The following is a 12891-nucleotide window of genomic DNA, read 5'->3' as shown; positions in this document are numbered from 1 at the left end:
GGTTAGCAAAGCAACAAAGAATCCTTGCCAAGGTCAGGTCCCCGCCCTGGATGTGCCACGGTGTCCCTCTCCCTTCCCGTGCTCTACAAGACTGTTAGGTGTTTTGTTTGGTACTGAAGTGGGTTTCCACCTTGGTCATTCCAGACTCTGGGGAAAAGCGATTGATCCGAAGACAACCTGGCTAGTTCTCATGACACAAGATTTGTCACACGAATGTAAGTCACAGTTGGATTTATATTCTAGGAATGAGCCTATGATTCCACTTGTGCAGCAGCCCGACCAGTGGCATTGGAAGCAGTATGTGACCACTTTCATGTGGGAAAACTTGTTTGTTTTTTCTATTTGTGCCAAGTGATATAACAGTATTAGTAGAATGAAAAGGTGAATTCATGTCTGGACCCACACATAAGAGCACTGTATGACTTATGGGAAGAATGAGAATTCTCTTAAGAGTTCAAATCAGCTTTCTATTTCCACCCACATCCTTGAAGAAGGCTCCTGAGTCCTCATCCCTTCATGCTCTTTGCCAGCAAGACTCCTCAGGGTAAGTTGAGGAAGTGGTGATCTGAGGCAGCATGTAAAGGGTTACTTGAACATTGTCCAGTTGAGGTCCAACTAAAAGGAAGGGTCAGTGTCATCTCACTGAACAGAAGAGCTCATTATACTTCACAAACTGTGTGTCAAGCAGCCAAAGATGAGTTTCTAGAAGTCAGATGACTATGGGTTGTTACTGTGTGTTGTGTTACCCATTGCTGCGGCTACAAGCTGCAGATAGAAGGGAGGTGAGCTACCTGGCATCACTTGACACGTTTGTCTTTAAATAACTAGTCTGTGTAGAGAGTAGAACAAGGCAGGAGTACGTGTCGGGATGATCACCATTTACACTGAGTAACGGGAAGAAGCCATTCACTGTGGGGAAAGCTTTTCAGAAGCAGTGGCACGTGCAGCGTGTGTACAGGTGGGTGGCATTAGCTTGTGTGCCGCTCAGCCGCTGTTAGAGCAGCAGACACTGACTGCTAACAAGACAGTGAGTCGTCAGGGTGCTGCTTTTCAGGCGAAAGTTCACGTGACCTCTTTGTCAGTTCACTAGTATCAGAAGATGGCCAAAGGGATTGTTCAATTGTGAAGACACACTCATCAAAGGACGTTGTGTTTTTATCATCAAAGAAAAATGTCCTATGCTAATTTTCATTTTATATCTAGAACTAATTTTGTATTCTCCAGTGAGAATGACGAAGTTACATTCACTTCTCATCCTTGACCCAACCTTTGGTAATTGCATTGACACTGTAAATGTGCAGTTTTAAAACACCCAGATTTGCTCTCCAGTTGTTTACTGGGGACAGTCACTTAAAAGAGCCGTTGAGTAATCACTGGACTACTATGAGCCATTTGTCCTTTGTGGTAGTGTTAATGGTTTTCCAGTCGGTGAAGCAAAATAATGCAGGAGTTTGCTATTGTGACTGGAACCTTACCCACTTTTAGGCACCACAACAAATGTGTTTAATGATGCACTAACTTTTCAGTTGGCCCCCATTACAGGATGTCACCGTGGCACTGTCCATGGTCCTGAACCGTCAATGTTAAACGCCATTAAGTTTCGAGGTAATTATTTCAGGAATACTGAACCAAAGGAGAGGTAGGTAGAAAAGGAAGTAGACAGAGTAAGAGAGGCAGACTGAGAAATACTATTGGAAAAGCATGGCCTTGCAAAAATAGCAAGTTAGGAGAAGTAGTTAGTGCTGTTTCTAAAGGAGTCGGCCAGAACTGGGGAGAGGCGTGTTCTGTTGGACACTTCTTTGTGTTACTATTCTTGATTTTGTCTTTTTGCACAAAGACAAAGTATTTTCATTGGAAATTCTTTGTATAGAACATCAGGCTTTTGAATCTTAGACAAAAAATCTTAGAGAAACAAATATGCAGTGGAATTCACTATAATCAGGATATCTTTGAAATTTTAACTTTTTCTTAAAAAGGTTAAGACTAAAATATGAACAAAAAGAAGAGCTTCAAAACTACTTCATGATATACCAGAACACTGACACTATCTAGATTTAACAGCAACAGCAGAATCAGTGGTGGGAAAGTAGAAAGTGATCGCTGGGTGGTTTTTGCATTTCAAAGTCATTTGCTGTTACCAGCTAATTTTATGGAATTCTCAGTGTAGAGGTGATGACTAACACCCATGATTGTCCTCTGACTTCCACACATGTGCTGTGGCATTCACATGCCCAATGAACATGCACATACGTATAATACTGTTGTTTTGCATTCAATACAGTGGCTGCACCTTAAGCAGCTGCTGCCCCAACCGGCAGTTGCAACTCCACAGCTACCAGCAGCAGTTGGGCCACACCACCACAGCTAGGTGGGAATTCTGTTCCCTCAGGCACCTTCTCCATCATGGCTCCTAAAGGAAACTATCTAAATCTCGATCCTTCTATAGAACTCAGGATTCAAAGGTTGAGGTGGAATCCTGCTAGCTCAGACAGGCTGAAGAGCAAGTAGCTCACCTCTCCTTGTTCATGTCTCCCGAAAAATGGGCTGTCCTTCTGTTCAGCCCTCACCAAAGAACCCTCGCTACACTTAGCTCCTCCCTACCACTTCCTGTCAGCTATTTGCTGACTCAGCCTCCCGATTCCAGGTTAATTTTATTTAATCAAACAAATGTAACACATGTTTGCATCATGAGCAAAGGCAACAGAAACAATGTAACACACCTTTACACAGTTAAAATAATATTCTACAACATAATACACACTATACACATGCAAAGGTTTTTTTTTTTTAAATGAAACATAGTTGTCTCGTGGTGGAAAATGGTGAGAACTGGACTAATGACCTCTAGAGTTGGAACACCAGCTCTTGGAGCAAGATGAAGTTACCCAATGTCTGATCCTTAGTTTCTTCTGGAAGAGGAAGAGAATGAGTAATTCATTTAAAAAAAAAAACAAACTGAAGGCTGTAAAGAAGGCTCAGTGGTTAAGAACTCTTGTTTGCTCTTCCAGAGGACCTGAGTTCAGTTCCCAGCACCCACTTGCAGCAGCTCACCTGTATCCAGCTTGAGAGAGTCTGCCACCCTCGTCTGACCATTGGAGATCCTGAACTCACCCCCACCACACATACTTACAGAATTCAAAAGAAAAAGCTGATCAACTGCCCTAAGATGGGTACTTAGCAGTGAAAATTTCCACAGGTCTTTACCTTGAATTACCATAAAGAAGTAAGGTTTTTTTTGTCAGTATTGTATCAAAAACCAACCAACCTAGACAAACACGGAGCTGAGCAGAGGGGCTGCACTCTTCCTTCAGCTGCACTTGGCACAACTCTTGCCCTTCATCCCTGTCTGTAGCTGCAAAGCCCCAATTTTGAATAACTCTGAGGAACAGAATGGAGATGTCCTGGGTATCCAACTGATCAACCGTGGCCTCTGTCTCATTGACCTCTGCCTTGCTCAGTGGCACTACCTCTACTTTCTCATAGATGTTCCCTCCCTAAAATAGTTCCCAGTCTGTTTCCAAGTTATACCCTATAGTTGGAAGTTTTCCTGTATCCCGCCTAGTCCACAGGCGCTCAGACCCAAGTAAACACACAGAGGCTTATATTAATTAAAACTGCTTGGCCATTAGCTCAGGCTAGCCCTTACACTTAAACTCAGCCCATTTCTGTTAATCTATATGTCGCCACGTGTTCCATGGCTTTACCTGTGTGCCATTACATGCTGCTCCCTGGATGGTGGGCTGGCATCTCCTGACCCAACCCTTCCTCTTCCCAGAATTCTCCTTGACTGCTTATTCAGCCTATACTTCCTGCTTGGCTACTGGCCAATCAGTGTCTTATTAAACCAGTGTACAAAAGCATTATCCCACAGCAACACCCAATCTAAAACACCTAACACCATGACTTAAAGCAGGCTGCTGGAGTCTAGCAGCTGTCCATCCAGGACTTCTTCCCTGATGGAGAAGGTCAGGGTATGGGTCTACTCTTTTTAGTGTTCTGCAGTCTCAGAGGCCTGCACACTTACCTTGTAGTCTATATTGAGTTTGTCTGCAGCTAAGATTGGTTCTGCCGTTGCCATCACAGTTAGTTCAAGAACCATGATGTTTACTGCAATGTCAAATGGTATGCCTTGATAGCCATGGAACTCATCATCTACAACTACCACTACCATGGTTGCCCCTAATCCCATTATCATGATTAGTGGTGGCTTTAACTAGTATTTATAACACTGGTTTAGTCAACGTTTTTTCTTTACTATTACCTGGCTCTTAATTCGGTAGTAACTCCTGTGGTGATAAGTGGTCCACTGGATAGTCTGATGAACAAAAGAGAACAAGACATAGAGAGACACTTTTTTCAACAGGCCAACCAAGTCAGTTCTTGGAATAGAAAAGATTGGAACAAGAATTGGGCAGTCTCCTGTCTCAGCAGCAAGCACACAAGCATCTGCTGACCCTGTCAGGGTCTGAAGGAACAGTCAGCCTTCATCTGTTGTATAGAGAGGATATAGGGGCTGAGCAGAAACAAATGTCTGAAGACCTCGAGGATATTGTTTACCTGAATACACCAGAAAGTTCTGCTGACATAGCTGAGCCCTCCTGGTACATCTGCAAAATTCTGAATCCTAAGGACTCTGCAGTGCCTTAGTCAGAACTCTTGCACAGTGCAGGAGAAGATCGGAGAGGTAACAGCTGTCTGAGTTACCATCCTGGGGAGCAAGAATTCAGTATGAACACTGCCTTGGAGTAACCAACTATATTAACTATGACTCCTGGTGATAGTAGAGTAGTGTTTACTTAATCTTTGGTTGCAATAAAGTGTGTGTGTGTGTGTGTGATTCTATAAGTACTGTGATGAGAAATATACTACAGCTTTATTTTCAGAACTAAAAATTAGCTCTAGAATTAAATAAGGCCAGCTCAGTAAAAAATGTGTGCGTGGGGTGAAGTAGCAGCTCTATTAACATCTTTGTTCAGGCAGTTGCCTACTAGGTATTGATTTTGTGTGTATAATGAGTGTATATCTACCCCTCCTAGGTTCGTTCTGCACAGTATTAGTGATACACACCTATCACTGCAGCTGAACTGTGGAAAGATGTCTCCTAAGAAATACATGCCAACCAGTCCATACTGCATGCTTGTTACAGTTTATGTAAACTGCTACTAGATACTATAAAGTCTTGAATCAAGTTCATTGTCTGCTTTCACATCTAATTTCTTAGGATATAATTCTTTTCTGTTTATAAACAATATGGGCAAGTAGTATGTGAAAAATTATAGAAAGTGAGTTACAAGAATTCTGAGAAGCAAAGAAGTTTTAGTGGATGTGGAATTTGAATTAGGTAATTTTTTAATGGTGCTCGCAATCAAACTCTGGGCCTCCTACATGTCAAGCAGTGCTGTACCTTTGAACTATATAACTAGCACTGAACTGAGATGTTTTTATAGAACAGGACTCAGGCAATCCAATTCTTATTATTAGTTTTTATTTTATTTATTTCTATTTATTGTGGATCCCTCAGTTCTTGAAGTAGGACCTCATAGTGTAGCCCAGGATGCCTTGGAACTTATAGTCTTCCAGCCTCAGTTCTCTGAATGCAGAGACAATAAGAGAATGTACTACCACATCTGGCTAGCCTGCTGTTTTGTTTGAATTATGATTTATAGCGGTTGGGTTTTGTGTAACTCTTTTTCAAGAAAAACTGTTCTTTGGAACATTAAAATCTTTGTTTCATATAAGTTCACCAATAAGTGTGGTATTAAAAATTTAGGTAAGTAAAAGTTACAAAAATAAAGCACCCTGGTAAATCAATAAGAAAAGATGGTAGAACCAACAGGCTGGCAGGTTCGTTGGGATGGTTCTCCATGTGTGTGCTTAGGGACTTCTCACTGACCCCAAGCTGTGCTGGAGCCAGTGAATCTGGACGGCATTAGTAATGCTTCCAACTTCTGGTTGTCCCCTTGGTGTAACCATGGTGGTTAGGAGTCAAAAATCCTGCACAGATTTCTAATGTACTAGGTATTCCTTGCTGGGAACAGTCCATATGTAGCTGAGCATAGAATGTCCGTATGTACCCAAGCTTACATTGTAGTTTTAGTAATCCCTGATAGCATTAGAACATAATCACTGTACAACCAAAAGAAAGGTTTTACTTTGTCATATTCAGAAATGTGTTAGGAGTTTTCAGCATTTAATAAAATAGCTGTCGTGTCTCATCAGTTTCCTAGGCAAAGGATTCTTTACAAACTCATAGTAATTAGATTTATATTCTAATTTATATTCTGTTACATGTGGAACAATTTGGCTACTTTTTAATGTATTGTTAGTAATACTTAAGGATTTCAAGTTACTAGTATTGTTAGGTCATATTGCTTGTGGATTTCTGTATCAGGAAAGTGAAGGAATCCAGAGGAAATGAAAACAATGTACATTCACCTTCATTAGAGTATTTAAAATTTAGAATAGTGGCAGCCCTGGCGTTGGTGAGTGTGGAGCAGCAGGGACTGCGGGCAGGACGCTGGCATGGAGCATGGTGGGATGGAAGCAGACCAGTCGTCTACTCTGTGGGCCACAAGTGTTAAGTATTTTTTTGCAGGAGACTTAGGAATCCCAAATTAGATTCTATTCAAGACTATTCACAGCAACTTTATTCAGAAAAGTCCAGACTGGAAACAAGCTGAATGTCGTCAGCAGGTGAGTGAACAAAGAAATGGTGTTATTTTATGGGGTAGAATACTATGAAAGGGACACATTAGGTCACATTAGAAACAGATGATCTCCACAGTATGTGCAGCAACATGATGCCATTTATATAAAGTCTTAGAACAGGAGATACTATGTTAAAATGAAAGTACGTATTGCCTATGAGGTAGAGGAAATTAACTGGAAATCTGGGTTGGCAAATATATATTTTACAAAGTCTATCAGTGGGTTAGTACTCATGAATAGTGTGTAAATTAGACCTCAATTTAAACAATTTAAAAACTATGAAAGAGAAAAGTCCATATAAAAGAGTTGCATATACACTATGGCTGAGAACTGTTTTCCCATAGTGCAGAGCTCCCATGTTTCTTTTAAATGATGAAAAAGGGTCAAGGTCGTCTACAGGAGATTACGATCGGAATCTAGAGGCCACTGAGCGAGTTGAATGAGAGTACCAGGCAAGCTCCATGGCTACCACATGCAGTTGTCAGTGTTATGTAAGAGACACTGTGTGACTGTTCAGGTAGAATAAGGCACATTAGTAAAGGTCAGCAAAGATCAAGAAGGCAGGGCAGAGAGGAAGATCTGCCTCTGCTGACATGCAGACACTAAACTTCCCCTGGAGGCCTGTGACCTCATGGAACCCAGGAAGACGGGTTTATTAGGAAGGGGAAACTAAAATTGTGTTGATGCTGATTGGAGGTTTAACACTGGACAGCTTTTATGTTTAGCGTACTGCCTTTATGATGGGGTGAGAATCTCAGATGATTGGACAGAAAATAACTCCTTCCTCCATGGCGGGGATCACAGAGCTTCAGTCTTCACTGGTTAAGGGAAAATTAAAGGCATTAAAAGATATGAAGTCTTGGGTTTAAGTTGGACTCAGTCCCAGGAGTGGCTCCTAGGGCACAAGTTAGTATGAACTGAGGTTTGCAAAAACCAAACCCTCACTTATATTAAAGCTTCTACAAGACCAGTTGACTGACAAGAACTTGGCGATGGTGGAGAGCTGGGAAGTTGCAGATCCAGGGCCAAACTTGCTTTGATTGTTGTTAGTTATCTTGGTAGCCATTTGTCACCCTGCCTGGATCTCCATAGGTACAACTTCGGGAGTGTGTGATGTCAGCAGACCACTCAAATTGCCTTCAGATAAGACCTGAAACCTTTATAACATCTCCCTGCTTTCCTGCAGCTTACCTACCTGGGACCTCACTAATGTATTTGATAAATGCCTTAATCTGTGATTTTCTTCTGTTCTGTGACTATTGAAAATTCATGTAACTGCTTCTGTGTTGGAATGTCATTTCGGACAACCTGTTCTTGAGTGATGATGACTCATATTTGACTCAGAATAAACAATCTAGTATTCCCTTAGAGGTGAACTGAGTGTTGTGGACATTAGCAAGTAAATATCAGATACAAAAGACAGCTCTGTTACAAAGAAAACCGTGAACATGGGAGTCACACAGGTCTCCAAGCTTCAAGGATATCGGTACCTATCAAGGAGACAGCTGTGTTTCTATTGGAGCTATGGAGTATGGGTTTTTTCCCCTTTTATTAGTCTATATTATTTATGATGAAAATAAAGATGTCTGTTTTTCTGTTAGATTCTAACAGAAATGAGATCTATCTGAATTTCACCCTGAGATAGCATAGGATTAAATACAGTATTAGGTATTTTTTTTTCATGGTAGAGACCCCCTTTCTAAGCATAAGGTCTATTCTTCATGGTAATTGTAATGTGACTATACAATACTTCGGTCATACAAAGACACTTATCGCCATCTATCAACCAAATGAAGTAAATGGTCTTCAGAGTGCGGTCTTCTTGAGTGCCACCTAGTGGTTAAAGCATTCATCCATGGTAGCTTCAGCATGGTTGTGCAATTGGCAGCTCCGAGCAGCAAAAGGAACTAAGATGAGTATCATAGAAGGGAATCTTAAAAGTGAAATGGAAAGTTAAGTTAGAAGTGGGCCAGTGAGATGAGACAGGCATCTACGGCTGAGCTGATGACCTAGGTGTGGTCACATGGCCACAGGGTGGGGCAACAGACTGCTGCAAGTTTTCCTCTGAACTCCGCAGGTCCCCCCTGCTTCCTCTCTCACACTACACACACACCACACACACACACACACACACACACACACACACACACACACACACACACACACGAAAAAAAGATATATTAGAAATATGAATACTTTTTATGGTAATTGGTACAAGTTTTGTCTTAAGGATCTTTTTCTCCTTTTTATCTTCATTGCAATTGAGATATGATGGAGGCACACACTGGACACACACTGGATAAGGGTGGTAGCCCCAGGAGAACAGAAACACGGAGGAGCAGTCACTTAGAGAAAAAAAACTGATTCACCCTTAGAGCCGTACAGCTTTCAGACCTAAAGGAGTTTTCTTCTTGCAGTAGTTTAATATAGAAACTCAAGCTAGTGAAAATGCAGGTACTTCGGTGTGGGCAGAGTGCTCACCTGCAAACCGCGATATCTTTGTTATAGAATCAAGGCTCAAGAGGAGGCGGAAAGACTGAGCCGGAAGGTGGAGAGGACCAGAGTGAAGCAGTGTCTTTTGGACATGACAGGGCTGCTGTGGTCAGGAACTCACATCAACTGTGGTTGCCTGCACAAGTTCAAGCCAGTCAACACTCTAGCATGGAGAGGAAAGTCACCGACAAGCCCCCACCACTAACTGAAGGGGCTGTGGACCATCGATGGCTTCCAGAATGTGTGCAGGGCAATAGTGCACTCTAAAGGTGTGGCTCCTCGTAGGTAGGTCATCCCCTGATGAATGGCCCCAACCAGGAGTAGTTGAACAATACAAATTGGAGTCAATGAGTTATTAAATTACAAAAGGTGGAGCATGAAGTTGGGGTTGTAAGGAGTCGGGAGTGGACCTGAGAGAAGTTAGGAGGAGTTGGGCATGATTATCGTCAAAAGTATCTATGCAGTTCTCAAAGAAATAGTAAAAATATATTATAAAAAGGAAATACACCTTACATATCAGAATAGATTCCATCATAAAAGAATGTATAAACTAATTTTCATTAATGACTTACTTAAATCATTTCATGTAACTGAAAGACAACATTTATTTGAGATTTTACTGATTTTGTAAGATATTTGTAAAATGAATGAACAAAAATTACCTCAAAATGTTTTTAGCATTGTGGAACAAAGTTTCTGCTTTTTTTGTTTTACTTTGATGATTGAGTGACTGCAGTGAATATACAGACATGTGAGTGAAAAGAAAAATATCTAATAACATGAAACTTAGTAGATGATTGCCGTTGTGGACACAGTCTTGGAGGTAATCAATGTATTTCCTTTCTCTTACCTTTCCTGGTAATGGAAACATTTAGACATTTTATTTATCAAGTCTTATATTTAAAATATCTATTAGGTAAATATAAATACATTTATTATGAATACTACATAAACAATGATCTATAATGCTATAGCAGATACTATTTTATTAATTTAAATATAATTAAAGTTTATTATAATTAGAAATGATTGAATGGATGAACCACTTGTGTATCATCTATGGAAAACAAATAAAAATTACTTGCCATTAATTTTGTGTGACAATCCTGGAATGAAGTATATCATTTGGAAAACACCAGTCAAGTCTTAGAATAGAACTGGACACAGTGTAAGCAGTGGTGACCACAGTTTATTTTCTTCTCTTTTCAGGAGTCACTTGCCCCTTGCTTAGTTCCCAGGGGTTTGAGGGCCACAAAAGAGAAAACCAGGCTTTAATCTTACTATGTTTTGTTCAAGGGACACTTGACTGATGCAGCTGTATTGTATTCTGTTTATGGACGGGAAAATGAATCCCGATAGTTGTTTGTGGATACTGATTACAATTCACTGAAACTCCCTTTACTCACAGTAAGGTTGTCAGTAACTGAGTGGGAAATGTTCTTGGGTTCATTCTGGTTTATCCCATGTTTCTGGTCATAAGCTTTCCATCTGTCATAGTTCCTTTCTTGTTGCTGTGATAAGAAACCATGACCATGGGAACATACAGAAGAAAGCATTGGGGCTTACAGTTTCAGGGGGTGGGTCCATGACCATAATGGCAAGGAATATGACAACAGACGGGTAGGTATGGTGCTGGAGCAGTAGCTGAGAGCTACATCTTGATCTACAAGCACAAGGCATTAGCAGAGGGTGAGGGCAGGGAGGGCACTAATGGAATGGCATGAGCTTTTGAAACCTCAAAGCCCATGCCCAGTAACACACTTCCTCCAACAAAACCACAGATCCCACTCCTTCCCAAGTAGTTTCACCAACTAGAAACCAATCATTCAAATGTATGAGATTATTGGGGTCATTCTCATTCACATCACCACATTGTCACTGTGACAAAATGGTGAGATACCCAATTGACAACCTAAAGTAAATGTTAATTTGGGCCCATGGTCTCAGATTTTACTGCATGGTTGACTGGTACTTTGGTTTGGACTTGAACATCATGCTAAAGAATCACTAGTGGAGCAAAGCAGCTCATTTGATAGGGGACATGAAGCAAAATAGAGGGAGAAGGGGCCACAGTTCCCAATATCCCTTTCAACGGCATACCCCCAGTGACCTAACTTCCTTCTGCTAGGCTCCACACCCTGCCAGCTCAAGCCTTCACTGTAAGCATGGTGCCCCAGGCTTGTTGACCAAGCATTCAGCATATAGACCTTTGGGAGACATTTAAGATAAAAAACCATATCCTCTGCACCTCTGTGCATACAGTATGGTTTCCAGTTTAGTGTTTTTATAGGGTTCCTGAGTGTGCAAATGAGTGGGTCTCTGACTTTGGTGCCTTCTCTTGGGCTCTTTTCCTTCTCTTTGTTTTGTCCACTTCTATTGTGTTAGTTTTTGTTTTATTTTACTATATTCTGTTTTATTATGATCCCTTAGAAGCCTGTTTGTTTTCTAATGAGAGATAGAAAGGGAGTGGATCTGTATGGGCAGGGAGGTGGGGAGGAACTGGGAGGAGTGGAAAGAGGGGAAATCATATTCAGGATATATTATGTGAGAAAAAAATCTATTTTCAATAAAAGGAGAAAACAAGATAAAAAAAAAAAAGACCATAGCATTTGGCACTGGTCTGTTAAAGACTCATGTCCAGCTCTTAAATCAAAATCCAAATAGTCTATTTCCAAGAGTCACTATGTCCTAACAGTTCCAGTATTGTTCAGAGGTCTAAGTCCAAAGTCCCCTCTGAGACTGAAGTCAAACCCTTAGCAGTGAGCCCAGTAAATTGTATTTCTGTCACATTTGGATGCCTTGAGCATCCACAGAAGTGCCTATTAAGTTCTACAATATTCTTTTCCAAACTTCCCCAGACTCCTCTCATGAGAAATTGTGAAGGCCGTTAAACTCCATTATTAGATATTGCCAACACCACCAACAGCACTCCAAGGATCACTATCTCATATTAGCTGTCTTTTTATCACTGTGGCAGAGTACCCGAGAAAATCAACTTAAGAGGTAGAAAGATTTATTTTGGTGCATTGTTTCAGTTCCTGGTCCCTTACTTTGGATCCATGATGAGACAGATCATGTATGTAAAAGAGTAAAGCTGTTCCCTTTATGGTAGCCAAGAAGCAAAAGAAAGGTAAGAAGTAGTGGGAGGTTCCAAAATATTCTTCAAGAGCATTGCTTCCAACGACAGTATTTCCTTTTAGACTCCACCTTCTGAATGATTACACCATATCCCAATGGTGTTGTAGCCTAGCAACCAAGCCTTTGACTTGGGGATATTTAAGGTCCAAACCAAAACAGTCTTCTTTATATTTGATCAATTACACCCACAACATAGAGTATCCAGTGAAAGGGAACAGAAATAAATTATGATGGAATGCACTGAATGGTTCACTCTAATCCCAGAATAGCAAGCAGCCTTTCTCACCTTGTCTGGATGTGTCTCCAGAACTTCATGTACTCCCCCAGGTTTGGGGGAAGTAGTGATCTCTCCTTGTGCCTGTGTCCTTGACCTTCTCTTAGTGATGGATTTTAATACCTGCAAGCCAGAAGAGGGCATCAGATCCTATTATAGATGATTGTGAGCTACCATGTGGTTGCTGGGAATTGAACTTAGGACCTCTGGAAGAACAGCCAGTGCTCTTAACTGCTGAGTCATCTCTCTAGCCCCAAGGGCAATTTGTTTACAGCTCT

At 41.1% G+C, this 12891-nt stretch overlaps 1 pseudogene; it reads left to right on the top strand.

Annotated features, from left to right (window-relative positions):
* Positions 1-12891, top strand: part of LOC128118608 (amine sulfotransferase-like) — a 57616-nt pseudogene that overhangs the window by 1102 nt on the left and 43623 nt on the right.

This window comes from Peromyscus californicus, unplaced genomic scaffold (genome assembly GCF_007827085.1).
Source record: "Peromyscus californicus insignis strain IS unplaced genomic scaffold, ASM782708v3 Scaffold_22__1_contigs__length_63687245, whole genome shotgun sequence".
NCBI lineage: Eukaryota > Metazoa > Chordata > Mammalia > Rodentia > Cricetidae > Peromyscus > Peromyscus californicus.
The sequence above is the reverse complement of the archived record's forward strand: the minus strand, read 5'-3'. Positions and strand labels throughout refer to the sequence as shown.